The following is a 15,705-nucleotide window of genomic DNA, read 5'->3' as shown; positions in this document are numbered from 1 at the left end:
AGAACGACTATTGTGTATATATATTTTCTACTTTGTGTATAAAAAAATGAAGTAAAGGCATGGAAGCAAGACAAAAACTTGGGGTGTTAGAAAAGAGTGAGGAATCTGGCATATCAGGTACCAAAGGTGAATGTGAGGGCCAGAGATGCCCCTAGAGATGATCAGGGGCCAGATGCTAAAGGCCCTTGTAGGCTGTTGTGTCAGGTTGGGTTCCCCCAGCAGCAGACGCTGAGACAGGTGAGACAGGTGAGTAGATTTGCTACTTCTCCCACTGAGACAGGGGGAATCTTATTCCCAACACTTTGAATCTGGACTGAATTTAGTGACCCTCTTGAACAATAGAATGCATTAGAAGTGCCATCCTTAAAAAAAAATTTTTTTTTAATTCTAGTGCAGTTGACACACATTGTTACATTAGTTTCAAGTGTACAACGATTCGACAAGTTTATAGCTTGTGCTATATTTGCAAGTGTAGCTACCATTTATCACCTTACAGCACTATTACAATAGCATTGACTATATTCCCTATGCTGTGCTTTTATCCCTGTGACTTACTCGTTCTACAACTGGAAACCTGTATCTCCCACTCCCCTTTACCCATTCTGCCCATCCCCCCATCGCTCTCCCCTTTGGCAACCGTCAGTCTGTTCTCTATACTTATAGGTCTGATTCTGCTTTTTCTTTATTCATTTGTGACCTTCTGGGACTTTGGCGTCAAGTCACAGAAAGCTTGCATCTTCGGCCTGGGTCTCATGAACACCTTTTCTCTGGGAGCCCTGAGCTGCCATATATGGACCGTGACAACCCTAAGATAGCCATGTTAGAGAGACCATGTGGAGACCTTCTGGACAACTGTCCCAGCTGAGTCCAGCCTTCTATCCCTGAAATCCCTACCCAAGTGCCAGACACATGAACGAGCTGTCTTGGATACTCTGGACTTGCCCTGTTATTAGTTGAATACCAGTGAGTAACTTCAGTCAACAGCACATGGGACAGAAGACTGTGCTGAGTCCTTCTCAAATTCCTGACCCAGGAAGTTGTGAGATAAAACAAAATGGTCGTTGTTTTTGTCACTGAGTTCTGAGGCAGTTGTTATGCATAGCAATAGATAACTGCATTGATGTCCCTAGGGTTGCCATGACAAAGTACCACACACTGGGTGGCTTAAAACAACAGAAATTTACTATCTCATAGTTCTGGAGGCCAGAAGTCAGAAACCAATGTGTTGGCATGCTCTCTTTGATGGCTCTATGGAGGAATCTGTTCCTTGCTTTTCTCTTAGCTTGTGGTGTTCCTGGCAATCCTTGGAATTCCTTGGCTTGTAGATGTATCGCTCCAACCTCTGCCTTTGTCACATGGCATTCTCCCTGTGTTGTTGTCACACACGGCCTTCCCCTCACATGGCCTTCTCCTCCCTGTGCGTGTCTCCCCTCTTCTTAAAAGAACACACTTTGGGATGCCTGGGTGTCTCGGTTGGGTGACCAGCTCTTGATTTCAGCTCAGATCATGATCTCATGGTTTGTGGGATTGAGCTGACAGCGCAGAGCCTGCTTGGGATTCTTTCTCTCCCTGTCTCGCTGCCCCTCCCCTGCTCGTACTCTGTCTTAAAGTAACTAAACACACACACACACACACACACACACACACACACACACACACACAAATACACACAAGAACACACATCATATTGGATGGATTAGGGCCCACCCTGATCAAGTGTGACCTCATCTTAATTACATCTATAAAGAAATAAGGTCATATACACAGGTAGCTGGGAGTTAGGAACTCAACATATGATTTTGGGAAACACAATTCAACTTACAACAATAACAAAAGCACAAAGTTTTGAGTACAAGTAGTTTATTTGGGAGAGGTGATTCTATGAAGCACTGGTGGAGGAGTGGGGAAGCAAGACAGAGAAGGGAAAGAAGCAACAATAATGTGCATTATGGAGCAGACTGCTCCTGTGGGCCATTGGGGTCGATTCCACTGGGAAAATCTGGGAGATATCATGGACAATACCTCAGTTATTCTCTCCCTCTTCCCCTGCTTCCCTGCCCCAGGGGCCAGGAAGATGGAGAATTCATCCTTCAGTTCCCATTTATCATTGACTGAAGCTGCTGCCCAGGAGCATTAATTTCCTGGCACTTATGCTCCATTGCTCAAACTAAGAACTCCCTCAAGTGAAGAGCAGCAGGTGCTTACAGTAGGATGCTCTGGGCATATCCTGGAACAGCCAGTGCTAGCGGATAGGAGTAGGGCCCTGATAATCTTTGCTGCAGCCATGCAGAGAGGGTGGGATTTTACTGTAAGTGTATGGGGGTTGGAGGGAGTTGGTTGAGCTATTTAGTGCAGCAGAGCAATGCGTTTATATTTAAATTCTACATCACTCGGATGGGGACTGAAGCGGGCTGGACTCTCCAGTTGGGAAGCAATGTCTGTAATTCAGGGGAGAACCCATGAATGCAGTGGTAAGTCAGATTGAGAGGAAAGGATAGACTCAAGATATATTTAGGAGGTACAACCAAAAGGATATACAAAAGGAAGGTAAGGATAAATTTGAGGAACTTCTGGGACCCTAAAGGAACTCTTAACATTGAGCTAAGCTAACAGTGAAATCTTATCTTTCATGGAGATAGAATACAGTTGTGATAGCAAGCTGCCTCGGGGTCTTTACACAGGCTCATTCTTCTGCCTGCAACATCATCCCCCCATGATCTCATGATCCATTCCCAAGCATGTTGCTGGTCTTTGCTAAAAAGGCTCCTTCTCAAAGAGGCCTTTCTTGACTCCTTAGCGTAAAATTGCAAGCTACCTTCCCACCATCGTTTCTTCCTATTGCCCTATCTTGCTTTATCTTTGTCTACTTCTCATACCTGGATATACATTCCTTTTAATTGTGCGTTTGTTTGTTGTCCCCCCTGCCCCCTGCTCTAGAGTAGAAGCTCCACAATGGCAGGATTTTTGTCTGTTGTGGCTGCATCTCACCATCTAGAACAGGACCTGGCACATTGAAGGAATTCAATACTCATTGAATGAATGAACAATTGAAAAAAATTGTTAAAAACAAATGGACTATATAGCTGCTTCTGTCTTCTAAGGGGGAGGGGTGATTTTCACACACTTTATCCTCCAGGAGAAGATAAAATTTCTTTATCGCTCCCTTTCCCCTGCAAAGACTGGGGGTGAAGAAGAAGAAAGGGAGACACCTGGTGATGGCGACTTGCCTGGATCGAGTGCAGGGAGCATGGTTAAATACGGAGGAGGAGGTCTCTTAGGCAGTGTAGCAAGAGACCAGGAAGAGTGTCAGCAATGTTGGTTTTGTGAGGGAAATAGATCAAAGAGCAGGGAGGGAAACTTCACTCGGTGACTCAGTTTTACGTTGTTTGGAGTTTCTGCAACCCACTTTGTTTCCTTAAAAACTTTAGCAAAGTCTGCTATGAGCACAGGCCTTGTGTGAAGTTTTGGGGGGAAAAAGTGAGGAAAGGACCTGAATTCCACATCTGGGTTGCCACATTATGGTGCAGGAACAGCAAGTAGGGAATCTGAAATGATACAGAAGTGGGACTCAGAGGAAGCAGAAGGAAGGATGAAGCCAGGGATGACACTGAGAATACAGAGCCTGGAGAATTTGTGGAAGATTCAGGAAATGCTTTGGAGTGAATGGTCCCTTCTCATACCAGTCACTCGGATTGCCATGATACACTCTATAAAGTGCACGTGGCATTTTACAATTCACAAAATGTTTTCGGACATTATGTCATTTTTATCTCCACCTTGTACAACAGAGAGGTTGGGTAATTTACATAAGATCACATGTGTGTCCGAGCTGGAGCTAAACTTTGGATCTTCAGACCAGAAGTGAAATGTATTACTGCATTACTCCTAGTTGTTGCAGATTCAATATTTGAGCTTTGAGCTATTTCAGGTGGTGCGGTAGCTTGACACTTATGCCTTGGCACAGCCTTGAATCCTCTGTTCCGGGAAGCTGGTCTGTAGGAGGGAGCCCCCAAACTAGTGAGTGAGGCTGTCCCCTTGTCCAGCAACCACAGCTCAGCTCAATACCATTGTTCCATCCTGTGGTACATGCTGGAGGGTTTGCAGAGTTGGAAGGTCTTGGGATCTATCTTTGGCAAAGGGCCAAGGGCCAAATTTTCTCTTCCAACCTGTTTTCTGGAGGGAAAATTAAGGGGTGCTTTTAAAGAAACAAAAATGATTTCAATTTCTCATGCTTTATTTGGGTCTTTCATGGTTAAAAGCATGAATGGAGCATAAGTCTGGGTTTGGAAAGTGTGGGAAGATATATTTCCACAATCTTTTCTCCATTTAAGCTGTTGCTATGACATCTTACCCAAAGTATCCTGACTCTTTTCCCAAGAGATTGCTCTTCTGGGAAAAAATGCAATGATACTCAAGTTAGAAATGGAGTGTGCCACAAATTACACTCAACTCTGCTTCTTTGGGTTGAGGAAGGGAGGTATTTGTAGTTATAGTTACGATTGGAACAAAAATGTCTTGTATATGGAGCCTAATTAAAATGAGGGAGAAATGCCACTTAAAATTTTCTTTAACATATATGCTTATGAATCAGGCTCGTAGAATGAGAAATAAGCACATCTATTTTTCAATCCAAAAAATAATCCACATATAGGATTCAGGCTGGCAATGGCATGAAACTTAATTATTTACCCAGATCCATTACAACAATTTTCTCCTTTTTTCTGTGGATGGATAGAAGGTAAATTGGTGGAAAGTTAACACCGAATCTATTTGTGGTTAGTGAGACTAAGTAAATGGGATTTGGGGTTATTTCTTTGCTTTCTTCCTTATACTTTTGTATATTGCTCAACTTTTTTAGATTATGAGTGTGTATTCAATTTCCAACAACAGAGCTATTACAAATTAAATTGTTGCCATTTCTGTCAGGGTCCAATGAGGAAAAGGGAACCACCTTGAGTTATGAAAGGCAGGTTCTGTTACAGGAATTTGGCCTTACAAAATGGTGGGAGGTGTTGAGAAGTGAAGGCTTAAAAGGAAGGTCAGGGGATCACAGGAGTCTGGCATCATCAGTCCCAGAAGCCAAGCACATCCAGACCCCCCAGATGGGACCACCAAGAAGCAGCTGGAGGAGAAACTGTTGTGTTTGGGGCTACACAGCTAGGCATCTGATGATGGCCCTGGGGGCTGCCATTGGTCAGTGGGGCCGGAAGCCAGGAAGAAGAGTGAGATATGGAGCACAGGAGACAGAACAACCTGGAATCTTCCAGCACCTGTAAGAATGTCTGTCACTGCATCTAACCACCGTGACCTTCCAAAAGGTATGGCTGTTGCTTCACTTCCTCATGTAAATTCCTCTTTTGAGCTAATCTAACCTGGAACCACACAAGGAGGAGATTCTGGGAAACAAGTTTTTATCTTTTTTTTCTCATTTTTTTTAATGTTTATTTTTAAGAGAGAGAGAGAGAGAGAGAGCACGAGCAGGGGAGGAGCATAGAGAGAGGGAGACACAGAATCTGAAACAGGCTCCAGGCTCTGAGCTGTCCGCACAGAGCCCGACGCGGGGCTCGAACTCAAAAACTGTGAGATCATGACCTGAGCCAAAGCCAGATGCTCAACCGTCTGAGCCACCCAGGCGCCCCAACAGATTTTATCTTAAACAAGGTGACACTGGACACCACAGATACCATGAAGCATCATATGTATTTGATTCTGATCAGGATCCTTCATTAAGTGAAGTTGGACATAAGAATCCCCATTATTATCCGTTTACCCCATTCCTTATACATTTAACCCTCTGGCACAGCCACTTGTGTGCCTCCATCTTGTCTTGTTACAACTTGTCACAATTAGAAAAAGCCAGTTATTGGAGAGTGGCTATTAATACTGTGGAAATAGCAGGATTTCTACCCATTGCATGTGAATGAGGACGTCTAAACTGACCAATTCACGTTTTTACCCCTCTTACTGCTGTAGTGTCAAAATCTCATGAAGTCCAAAACTGTTTCTGTTCTGTTCATCCACCAATCAGTGTCGGATCACAGAAGTTTCATCTTGAGACATACAATGTGAGCAGCCAGAAACATGTCTAATGCTGCTTTATTTTCATCCCAGTGTTTAGCACAGTGGTTACCACCTGCCTGAAAAAATGATACCAAGATGTTCGTCTTTCAACATCACTTACTTGTGCCATATTTATTAAGCTTCTAAGTAGTGCCACGAAAATGTGTGCGTTTAGGATGAAACAACACACTATAAGGGAAAACTTACAACAATGAAACCAGAACACTGAAGACAAGACCCCAAAGATTCCCATCACAGTTACTTGAAAAATCACCAACGTCTAGACTATTATCATTCAGAGATATGATCAAGAGTGTCACAGGGCGCCTGGGTGACTCAGTCAGTTAAGCGTCTGATTTTGGCTCACGTCATAATCTCGTGATTAGTGGGTTTGAGCCCCACATTAGGCTCTGTGCTGACAGCTCAGAGCCTGGCACCAGCTTCATGTTCTGTGTCTTCCTCTCTCTCTGCCTCTCCTCCGTTCGTGCTTTGCCTCTCAAAAATGAATAAAAACATTAAAAAAAGAGTGTCCTTAATATGTACCAGATTAATTTTGATCACGTTTTGTTTAGTTCTCTGCTTATATTACTTTGTGCTTTATCTACTCTTGCTTGAGGATTATGTGCTTAGGATTTTAAAAAATTTAGGGCATTCTGAATATTGTCACAAGGAGGGACTGGCTCTTGTTCATCACTCTGTAAAAACAGGCTTATTATTTTATAATCACATAATGAGTTCTTGGAACATTCTCTTTAAAAGGCTCGATGCAGTATTGCAACAAAATAATGTTATTAAAATTTGATAACCTGAAAACAGCCATTTGTGGTTCTTTCAGTACTCAGGCTCCTTCAACATTGTACATACAGTTCTCCTGAAGTGCATTGTTTATGACTATAAAGGAAGAGTAAAGAACTATAAGTTATTAAAAGAAATGTTGACCAGTACAATACAAACTGGCTTTTTATGGCTTTTCCTAAGCTTCACCTTCTTTCAAGAGCCTCATAATATAGTGGGAAGGGAATGGTCTTTAGAGACTACCAGATTTGGGTTCAAAATCTTTTACTCCATAGTTTTCTAGCCAAATGCTTGATGACAGGTTATTTATCCCCTCTGAGGCTCATTTTCCTTATCTATAAGATGGGAATGATAATTTTTAGTTTAAGCAAATGATATTGCTGTGCTCAACCTTTTTTTGACTTATAAAAATGATAACTTCATACGGTACAGCCTAGCGTATACTTTATAGGGTAGGGAATTAAATGTTCCTGAAGACTAAGCACTTGGCTTGCCACCTGCAACGTTGTCAGTGTTGAATGGTTGCTAGTTCCACTAATACTGCCTTTAAAAGAAAAAAAGTTTTTTTATTTATTTTGAGAGAGAGAGAGCACACACTCAAGCAGGGAAGGGACAGAGAGAGAGAGAATCCCAAGCAGGTTCCACACTTTCAGCACAGAGCCCAACGCGGGGCTCAATCTCACAAACCGTGAGATCATGACCAGAGCCGAAATCAAGAGTCAGATGCATAACTGACTGAGCCACCCAGGTGCCCCATAGTACTGCCTTTTAACTGGACTTGGGGAGCACTTATTTGGGTGTGCATATCTTTTTTCTTCAGGTTATACTTTCTCTGAGCTTCTGGTTCCTCTGAGCCTTCTCTTTACAACTTCCTAGTCTATTCAGGCTCTTAGTGCAGAATCTTAATCATCATCTTGAACCAACCTTATGATCAGTTCCATCCCAAAACCCAAATCACAAGTTATAGGATCAGAAAAAACAGAATCTCAAACTGGTAATAATAGCTACCTAGCCTTGACCTCAGAATCCATAAAATGTAGAAAATGCAGCAGCACTGTCATTTTTGGTAAAATCTAAATACAGTAAACCCCACCTCATGCTCTAAACGTGAACTGAGTACCTGGGTTTTATAGTTCATTGTGGTTAGTGTGTGTTTCCCTAAAACAATACCACAGTCCTTGTGGTCATCCTGGAAGGCGGTAAGTAGGCTCATGTGTGCTTTGTGGAATCAGGAGTGACTGGAAAAGGCAGGGCATGGCCAGCATTTATCCATTCATTCAGGGCAATGTTTGTGCACCTCTTATTCACTGGCCACTGCTCTCGGGACATACTGAAGTAAACAAAACTCTTGCTCCTTATATCTGGGGGCAGAGAGAAAGATGGTAAACAAGAAATAAACCTAAGAAACAAGAGAAAATTGTATTATAAGACTTGGGGTACTATGGTGAAAATAGAGCAGGGTAAGGGGCTGGAGAGCCAGCAGTGACCCAAACACTTCCAACCACTTCTGGTAGCATTCCCAAGATAGGTGTTTGTCTTCACTGAGCTTCCCTTCTGGCCTTTGAGGGAACCCTGAGGGCCACATTGGTCCCACTAGGCATGCAGCAACCATTAGCTGGTGGTGGCAGCCATGGTGGGTGGACTATGGCAGATACCATAAGGCAAAAACACCTGCTCTTGCAAATTATAGACCAGCAGAAGAGACACAATCTAAAAGATAGTTACATATTTGACTACATCTAGGTACTGACCACACATACACACAGGATAAAGGCTAGGACACCATTTCCCAATGTTTTGAAAATAATTTCTTTAATTTGCATTAAGAAGTAACCTAGAGGTGTCCTCGAGAGCTCTCGAGGTGTCCTCCTTGACAGCAGCATTAGTATCCCCCCGGGATTTGTCTGGGCTGCAAATTCTCCAGCCCACCCAGACTTACTGAATCAGAAACTCTGGTGGGGTGCCTGGGTGACTCAGTTGGTTAAGCGTCCAACTCTTGGTTTCGGCTCAGGTCATTATCTCGTGGTTTGTGTGTTCGAGCCCCATGTTGGGCTGCCCACTGACAGTACGGAGCCTGCTTCAGATTCTCTGTCTCCCTCCCTCTTTGCTCCTCCCCTGTTCACGCTCACTCTCGAAAGAAAGGAAGAAAGAAAGAAAGAAAGAAAGAAAGAAAGAAAGAAAGAAGAAACAAAAAGAAAGAAACTCTGGGGCAGGGCCCAGCAATCCATGGTTTAGTAAGCTCTGCCGGTGATTCTAATCTAAGATAATGTTTGAGAATTACTGCTATGAAAATAATTGATAACAAAAATATTTTATAGCTTTAATAGTCATTTCTCATTTGAGCTATGCTATGACAGTGCAGGATCAGCAGAGCAGACATTCTGCCTATGAAAAACAAAATAAAAACAGAACAAGAGGATACTTAGGCTCAGACAGGTTAAGTGAGAACCCCAGAATCACACAGCTAGTAAACACTGAAGAAATAGTGTCCTGGTGTTCTGTCTCCTTGCTCCTTCCAAGCTTGCCCTGCTTCATTCTTGCTGAGCCGTCCCTTCTTTTATGCACAGTCTATATACATGGGAACTGAGATGCCTGCCTTAAACCCTTAGATCAGTAAGGGACAGATTATAGAGATTGTAGCTGATACGTCAAAATATTAGTGACAACAATCTCCAATGTCTGAATGGGAAATTTCTTCAAGTGGAGGGTTTAGAGTGGCAGTTCAGTTTCTCTCTTTACCAAGAAAGACCTTGCAGGGCACCTGGGTGGCTCAGTCGGTTAAGCATCTGACTTTCAGTTCAGGTCATGATCTTACAGTTTGTGGGTTCAGGCCCCACATCGGGCTCTCTGCTGTCAGCAGAGACCCTGCCTCAGATTATCTGTCCCCCTCTCTTTTTGCCCCTCCTCCTCATTTTTTCTCTCTCTCTCAAAATAAATAAACTTAAAAAGTAAACAAAACAATTTAATTATAAAAAAACAAAACAAAACAAGAAAGACCTTGCAAAGCCTGAAAATATTCACTCCAAGTGGCCTCTCAGGCTAATTAGCGGTCTGATTGCTGTTTCCAGTATCCTTCACAAAGGTCCTTCCCGGAGCCTAAGGCCTGTCGCCTGCCATCTACCAGGATTCACAGGCTGGTGGCTAAGTGGCCAAATGTGGATGGCATGGTTTTATGATGCACACTGCCATCTTCTGGGGACCTCACGCATAGCCAGTTGTTCCATTGTTTGTGCCAATGTTCCACATCACAGATGGGTCCCACCATCATCTCAACCAGACCAATTTCCAGGAACTGAAATGATGAGGATGAGGTTGTTGATGATGATGATAGAACACAGAGGATGCTGGCGTTCACAGCTGTTTTCACTATCCTAAAGGCACATCCCGTAAAGAATACAGCTGACCAAACAACAAAGGAGAAGAAAATACACAATAGTGCTGGTACTATTTTTAAAACATAGAAATGGGTGGAATGGCCGTGGGGAGGAAGTAAAGGGAGCCTGAAAAGTAACAGTCCACAGTGGTTGGCTCTGGAACTTGAGATCAAGTAAATTCTCTTTGAAATTTTCCGAAATTTCAACAGTAAACAGGTTGGAGGGTATGTCATGGGCTGTATTAGTTTCCAAGGGCCACCGTAGCACAGTACCACACAATGGGTGGCTTGAAACAACAAAAATTTTATTGTCTCACACTTCTGGAAACTGAAAGTCGGTAAGCAACTTGTCAATAGGGTCATGTCCCCTCTGAAGCCTCTAGGAGAGAATCTGTTCCGTGTCTTTCTCTCAGCTTCATGTGTTACCAGCCATCCTCATCACCCCAATCTCTGCCTCTTCTGTCATCACGTGGCATTCTCCTGGAGCTCTCTGTTTCTTCTCTTTTTATAGACACCACCATATTGGGGTAGGGGCCCACCCTACTCCACTATGACTTTAACTAATTATGTTTGTGATGACCCTATTTCCAAATAAGGTCACATTCTGAAGTTCTGGGAAATAGGTGAACTTGGAGGAACACTATCCAACCCAGCACATGGGTGTTAGATTCACATCTTTTTATTCAGTTACTAATTAGCTGTGTAATCTTGAACAAGCCATTGGCTCTTTCTGAGCATCCATTTTCTCACCTATAAAATGAGGACAAGAACACTAACCCCCTAGCCCTTTTGCAAGGATGAATGTAAAAGGGTTTAGGATGTTCCTGGTGCAACATAAACCCTTAGCAGGCGACAGTTATTATTTTTGCCTTCACTATCAGAAAAAACAAACAAACAAAACTTAACAAATTTAAAGCGGGGGGAAAACAGGATCACACGGTCTCTGGACCAAAACACACTGTTTAAATCAAGAGAACATTGGTAGAGCACCATTTCTACCTAACATTCTTTTCCCTCTCACATTATATTTAGTATCTGGAAAAAAATAAAATTTAGTTCAAGAGACACTGGATTGTAGTTAACTGAGTGCTTCTGATGCAAGAGATAACATTTGGGTCTATTTCAGCCTCGTGTAAGAGGCTCAGTAGAGAGAAACTATTTTTTTTAAGTTTTAATTTATTTATTCATTTATTTTATTATTATTTTCAAATTTTATTTTTTATGTTTTTATTTTATTTTTGAGAGAGACAGAGAGACAGAGTGCAACCAGGGGGAGGGGCAGAGAGATAGTGAGACACAGAATCCGAAGCAGGCCCCAGGCTCTGAGCTATTGGCACAGAGCCTGATGTGGGGCTAGAACTCATGGATGGTGAGATCATGACCTGAGCCGAAGTCGGACACTTAACCCACTGAGCCACCCAGGTGCTCCAAAATTTATTTATTCATTTTATTTTATTATTTTAAAAATTTATTCATCTTAAGTAATCTCTACACCCAACGAGGGGCTGGAAATTTCAACCCAGAGATCAAGAGTTGCATGCTCTTCCAACTGAGCCAGGCAGGTGCCCCGAAAGAAAATATCTTAACATCTAAGAGTACCTTTGCCACCTTTGCTATTCCATGCGTTCCACCACTGAGCTCTGTGTGGGCCTGAATTTCCAGGACAAGGTTCACTTTAACTTGACTCCAAGTATGGCCAAGACCTTTGGTGTTCATAGGAGGGAGCTATAAAATCTTCTTGGCGGAAAGTAGGCACCTCGTCAATCTGACTAACTTCTCTTCTTTAAGGCTGGGTACATTTAGAGATGTTATCTGGAAAGCCATGATATTGACTTACTAGAAATCATTACCATTTTAGGATGCATCAGTTCCCCAATAAATTAGACGCTCTAGAGGCCAGGACATTCCGAGAGGAGGAGGGAGATTGAGAAGAGTCCAGAGGCTGACCTGGGTGTATTTTTATTTGGGAAAAGTAGTAACTGAGAGCCTCTGAGTGGTAACCGATTTGCCACCTGAGAAAAAAAGCCCCAGAGGCATCAACTGTGGTATTTACATGTGCAAAATGTTCCATGTGCTCCTCTAAAAATGTCCATGTGGCTCTGTGTATACATGTGTTTACAGAATGTGTAAATAAATATGAGAAGAATATGAAACACATGCGTCTGTGTTTATAAAATATGCATCCACTTATGCTAATGAAATTACTTCCATCTGAGAACAAACGGTCATTATCTACGGAAGTGCTGTGAATTAGGGAGATTACTGGAATTTTTGTCCTCACATTTGGAGAAACTGAGTCACCAAAGTAATGTTTTTGTCATAAAAGGCAGGAAACATGGCTTATGTCAACATTGGAAACTTTATTGCTCAAAGATCATATAAGTTGGAACGAAAGCTAACCTCAGAAATCCTATCTTCACAACAGAGGAACTTTTTAACTCAAATTCACTTCCAGTGTTGTAATTGACATCCTGCATATTCACAGATCCGGTTTCAACAAGCTTCTCAAGCCAACGTGGTGCACATAAAAACCTCTGGCAAGCTTGTTTAAAAGTGTATATTTCTGAACACCGCCTCCAAAGAATCTAATTAAGTGAGTTTCAGTGAGTAGCAGGAATCTGCATTCATAGCCTTAAGTGAGGCAGGGGGCCAACGACGGTGCTTTGAGAAACAGTGCTCTAATGTCCGAGCGGTGGAATGAGGATCAGTGTCTTTTAACTTTTTTATTTTTTATTTCTGAGCGAGAGGAAGAAAGAGTGTGAGCGAGGCAGGGGCAGAGAGAGAGGGAGACACAGAAGCCGAAGAAGTTTCCAGGCTCTGAGCTGTCAGCACAGAGCCTATCGCGGGGTTCCAGGAACTGTCAGATCATGACCTGAGCCAAAGTCTGACTCTTAACCGACTGAGCCACCCAGGTGCCCCAGGATCAAGTGTCTAAAAAAAAAAAATGGGGGAGGGATAGGGTAGGGACATTTAGAGGATGACACACAAAGAAAATGAAATAAACGTCTGTCTACTCTGTGCAACCCCTAGCTTCCCAGTCCACTGGCAGGGGTTGAGGCGGGGGCTAGTGAGACTTAAGGTTGTGGAGTCCCAGCCAGTTCAAATACAGGTCTGCACAGGCCGATGTATCTCTTCAGACAAATCAGTTTATGTAGGCACAGTTGCTGCTGATCCAACATCCACTCTTGGTGAACAGGGTTTCATTTTTAAACTACGGATTGTGACCTTGAGTAATTTAATGGGTCTTGAGTAATATTCAAAACATTTTTGTTTTGAAATAGACATGCGCAAGAAGTTGCAAAAGTAGTTGAGAGGGGTCCCGTGTACCCATCGCCCAGCTTCACCCAATAGACACATCTTAGCTGACTATAGCACCTTATCAAAACCAGGAAACTGACACTGGCCCAGTACATTTACCTACTACAGACTAGTGGCCTTACTCAGATTTCCCATTATTACGAGCACACCTTTATGTGTGTGTGCAATTCTGTCATACATATATATGTGTATGATCACTGCCACCATAATCAAGATACAAAACTCTCCCTCACCACGAAAGGCAAAATTACCTTTTTATAGTCACTGTCTCCTCCTGCCAGACATACTGTTCATAACCCCTGGAAACCACAGATTTGTTTTCCATCTGAGCAACATTTTAGAAATGAAATAGAATAGAGCAGAATAGAAAATGAGAGAAAATAAGCATATTTCAAAGGGGAGGGGAAAATATTGATTTAGGAAATTTCTGTTTCCATTATATATATAGTTATATATTATATACATATATATTTCTTACCAAAAAATGTAGGCAAAAAAAAAAATTGAGAAACACCATGATAATAGACAGCCTGCAACATCAGCAAAACCTTCCTGCTTTCCCAGTGCTCAAGGTCATGGAGTAGAGACCTTTTCCATTGGCCAGTAGCTGCTATTTGTCTCCAGGCCTTTAGTGACTGTCTCCTCATATCTGGATGGAATTTCACCATCTGGATCTTAAGTGTTTGGACATCCCTGCTCAGACCTGTGGACCAGGAGACAAAGGGAACAGAAGCAGGTAAAAAGACCACCAGGGAGTCAGGGACTATGACTTCCTCTTGGCCCAGCCTCCCCTGGGGCCTCAAAGTTAACAGAATCCAGAAGATAAGCCCTACACTTCTACTGACTCCTCAAAGGCTATTCACAGGAGCAGCTAAGAATATTCCTGGAACATCTTTTCATTTATGAGCCATTTAATGATATGCAATGCATACTCAGGCAATTTCAGGAAAACTTAAAAGATTCATCATAATTTTAAATAAAAGCAGTTAACATTTTAGATAATATATTTCATATTAGTGGCAAGGATAATATTTTTATACTATTTCACCAAAAATATGTATCTGGCTAGGAGGAAAATGGATTCGTGCATAGATGAGCACCACCCCCCCATTTGTTATTTTCTTATTCCGTATTTCTAGAGCATCCTATTTCAAGGGCATAGGTCATTGAGAATGGCAAATGTGTGGTGACTTTGTCAGAGTTTGTTTATGGGGAGATTTCTCCTTAGGACACCTCATAGCATCCTGCAATTGTGATATTGACAGGAAGCTGAAAGATGGAATGTTTCAGCCTGGAAGGTAGTCCTGAATGCTTGGGTACCTAATCCATTCTTGGGTTGCATATATTCCTAGAAATAATTTCTTCATGTTCTGTCACAACATTTGGGCTTGAGTTTTTAAGTATGCCCAACAATATGCCATCAATCTACTCCACCGATAAGCGAAGGAAATCACCTAGAGTTGAGAACAGTCCAGCTCTCAGGGACTAAGTTGTTTGCAATTCAGCTTGGTTGTCTTAATGAAGTCTGGAGAGCCTATTCTCAATGCTAAGAATTTTTCTAGTTTGGGCCTGAAGTGATTGATTCAGGTCTTTCAAGATACTGAAAAGTTTGCTGCCAGATGTCCCTTGAATAATCTTCCTGAAATCACAGAAATGATCTTTGCTGAAATTATCATCCTTCACTTCAAAACCTCATGTGAGCCTTCTTTACTTTGACAGCTGTCATAATTCATTTTGGAAAAGCAATGTCTCGTATTTGCTGCTTGTTTCTTGCCACGGTGGAAATTACATCTATAATTGAAACATATGTACTGAAAAAAAGGTGCATGCATTTGGATTACAGGTGGAATTTTCTCCGTTTTCTTAAATACCGATTCAAGATCAGGAATATGCTATCGACTACTGGCTGTTCTCTGGGGGTAATGCTGAGTGTGGATTGACATTCATATGTAGCCTCTTTTCTTTGTTTTATTTTCTTTATTTTTTTTCATCATGATACTCTTTAAACCCCCCCACCCATTTCCCCTCTAATAACCAGTTTGTTCTCTATAGTTAAGAGACTGTCTCTTGGTCTGTCTCTCCCTTTTTATCCTTTGCTCATTTGTGTCAGTTTTTAAATTCCACACGTGAGTGAGATTATATGGTATCTGTCTTTCTCT

The 15,705-nt window shown here is 42.2% G+C and overlaps 2 long non-coding RNA genes across 5 annotated transcripts in view; both read right to left on the bottom strand.

Moving 5' to 3' along the window:
• Positions 1 to 5,681: 5,681 nt before the first annotated feature.
• Positions 5,682 to 12,202, bottom strand: LOC123593389. Its single transcript, XR_006710298.1, has 2 exons — positions 11,828 to 12,202; positions 5,682 to 6,137 (listed from the first exon to the last, which is right to left on the bottom strand). It is a non-coding gene; the product is annotated as an uncharacterized LOC123593389 (long non-coding RNA).
• Positions 12,203 to 13,121: 919 nt separating this feature from the next.
• The window catches only part of LOC123592516, a 39,519-nt gene continuing 36,935 nt past the window's right edge, over positions 13,122 to 15,705 (bottom strand). The window contains exons 6-7 of one of the 4 annotated variants that reach the window (XR_006709812.1): positions 14,061 to 14,249; positions 13,126 to 13,871 (exon numbers count right to left, since the gene is read on the bottom strand). This is a non-coding gene — a long non-coding RNA (uncharacterized LOC123592516). Of the gene's footprint in view, positions 14,250 to 15,705 lie in introns of all 4 variants that reach the window. The other 3 variants (XR_006709815.1, XR_006709813.1, XR_006709814.1) reach the window with 3 other exon arrangements.

Source organism: Leopardus geoffroyi, chromosome D4, assembly GCF_018350155.1.
Source record: "Leopardus geoffroyi isolate Oge1 chromosome D4, O.geoffroyi_Oge1_pat1.0, whole genome shotgun sequence".
Lineage (NCBI taxonomy): Eukaryota > Metazoa > Chordata > Mammalia > Carnivora > Felidae > Leopardus > Leopardus geoffroyi.
The sequence above is the reverse complement of the archived record's forward strand: the minus strand, read 5'-3'. Positions and strand labels throughout refer to the sequence as shown.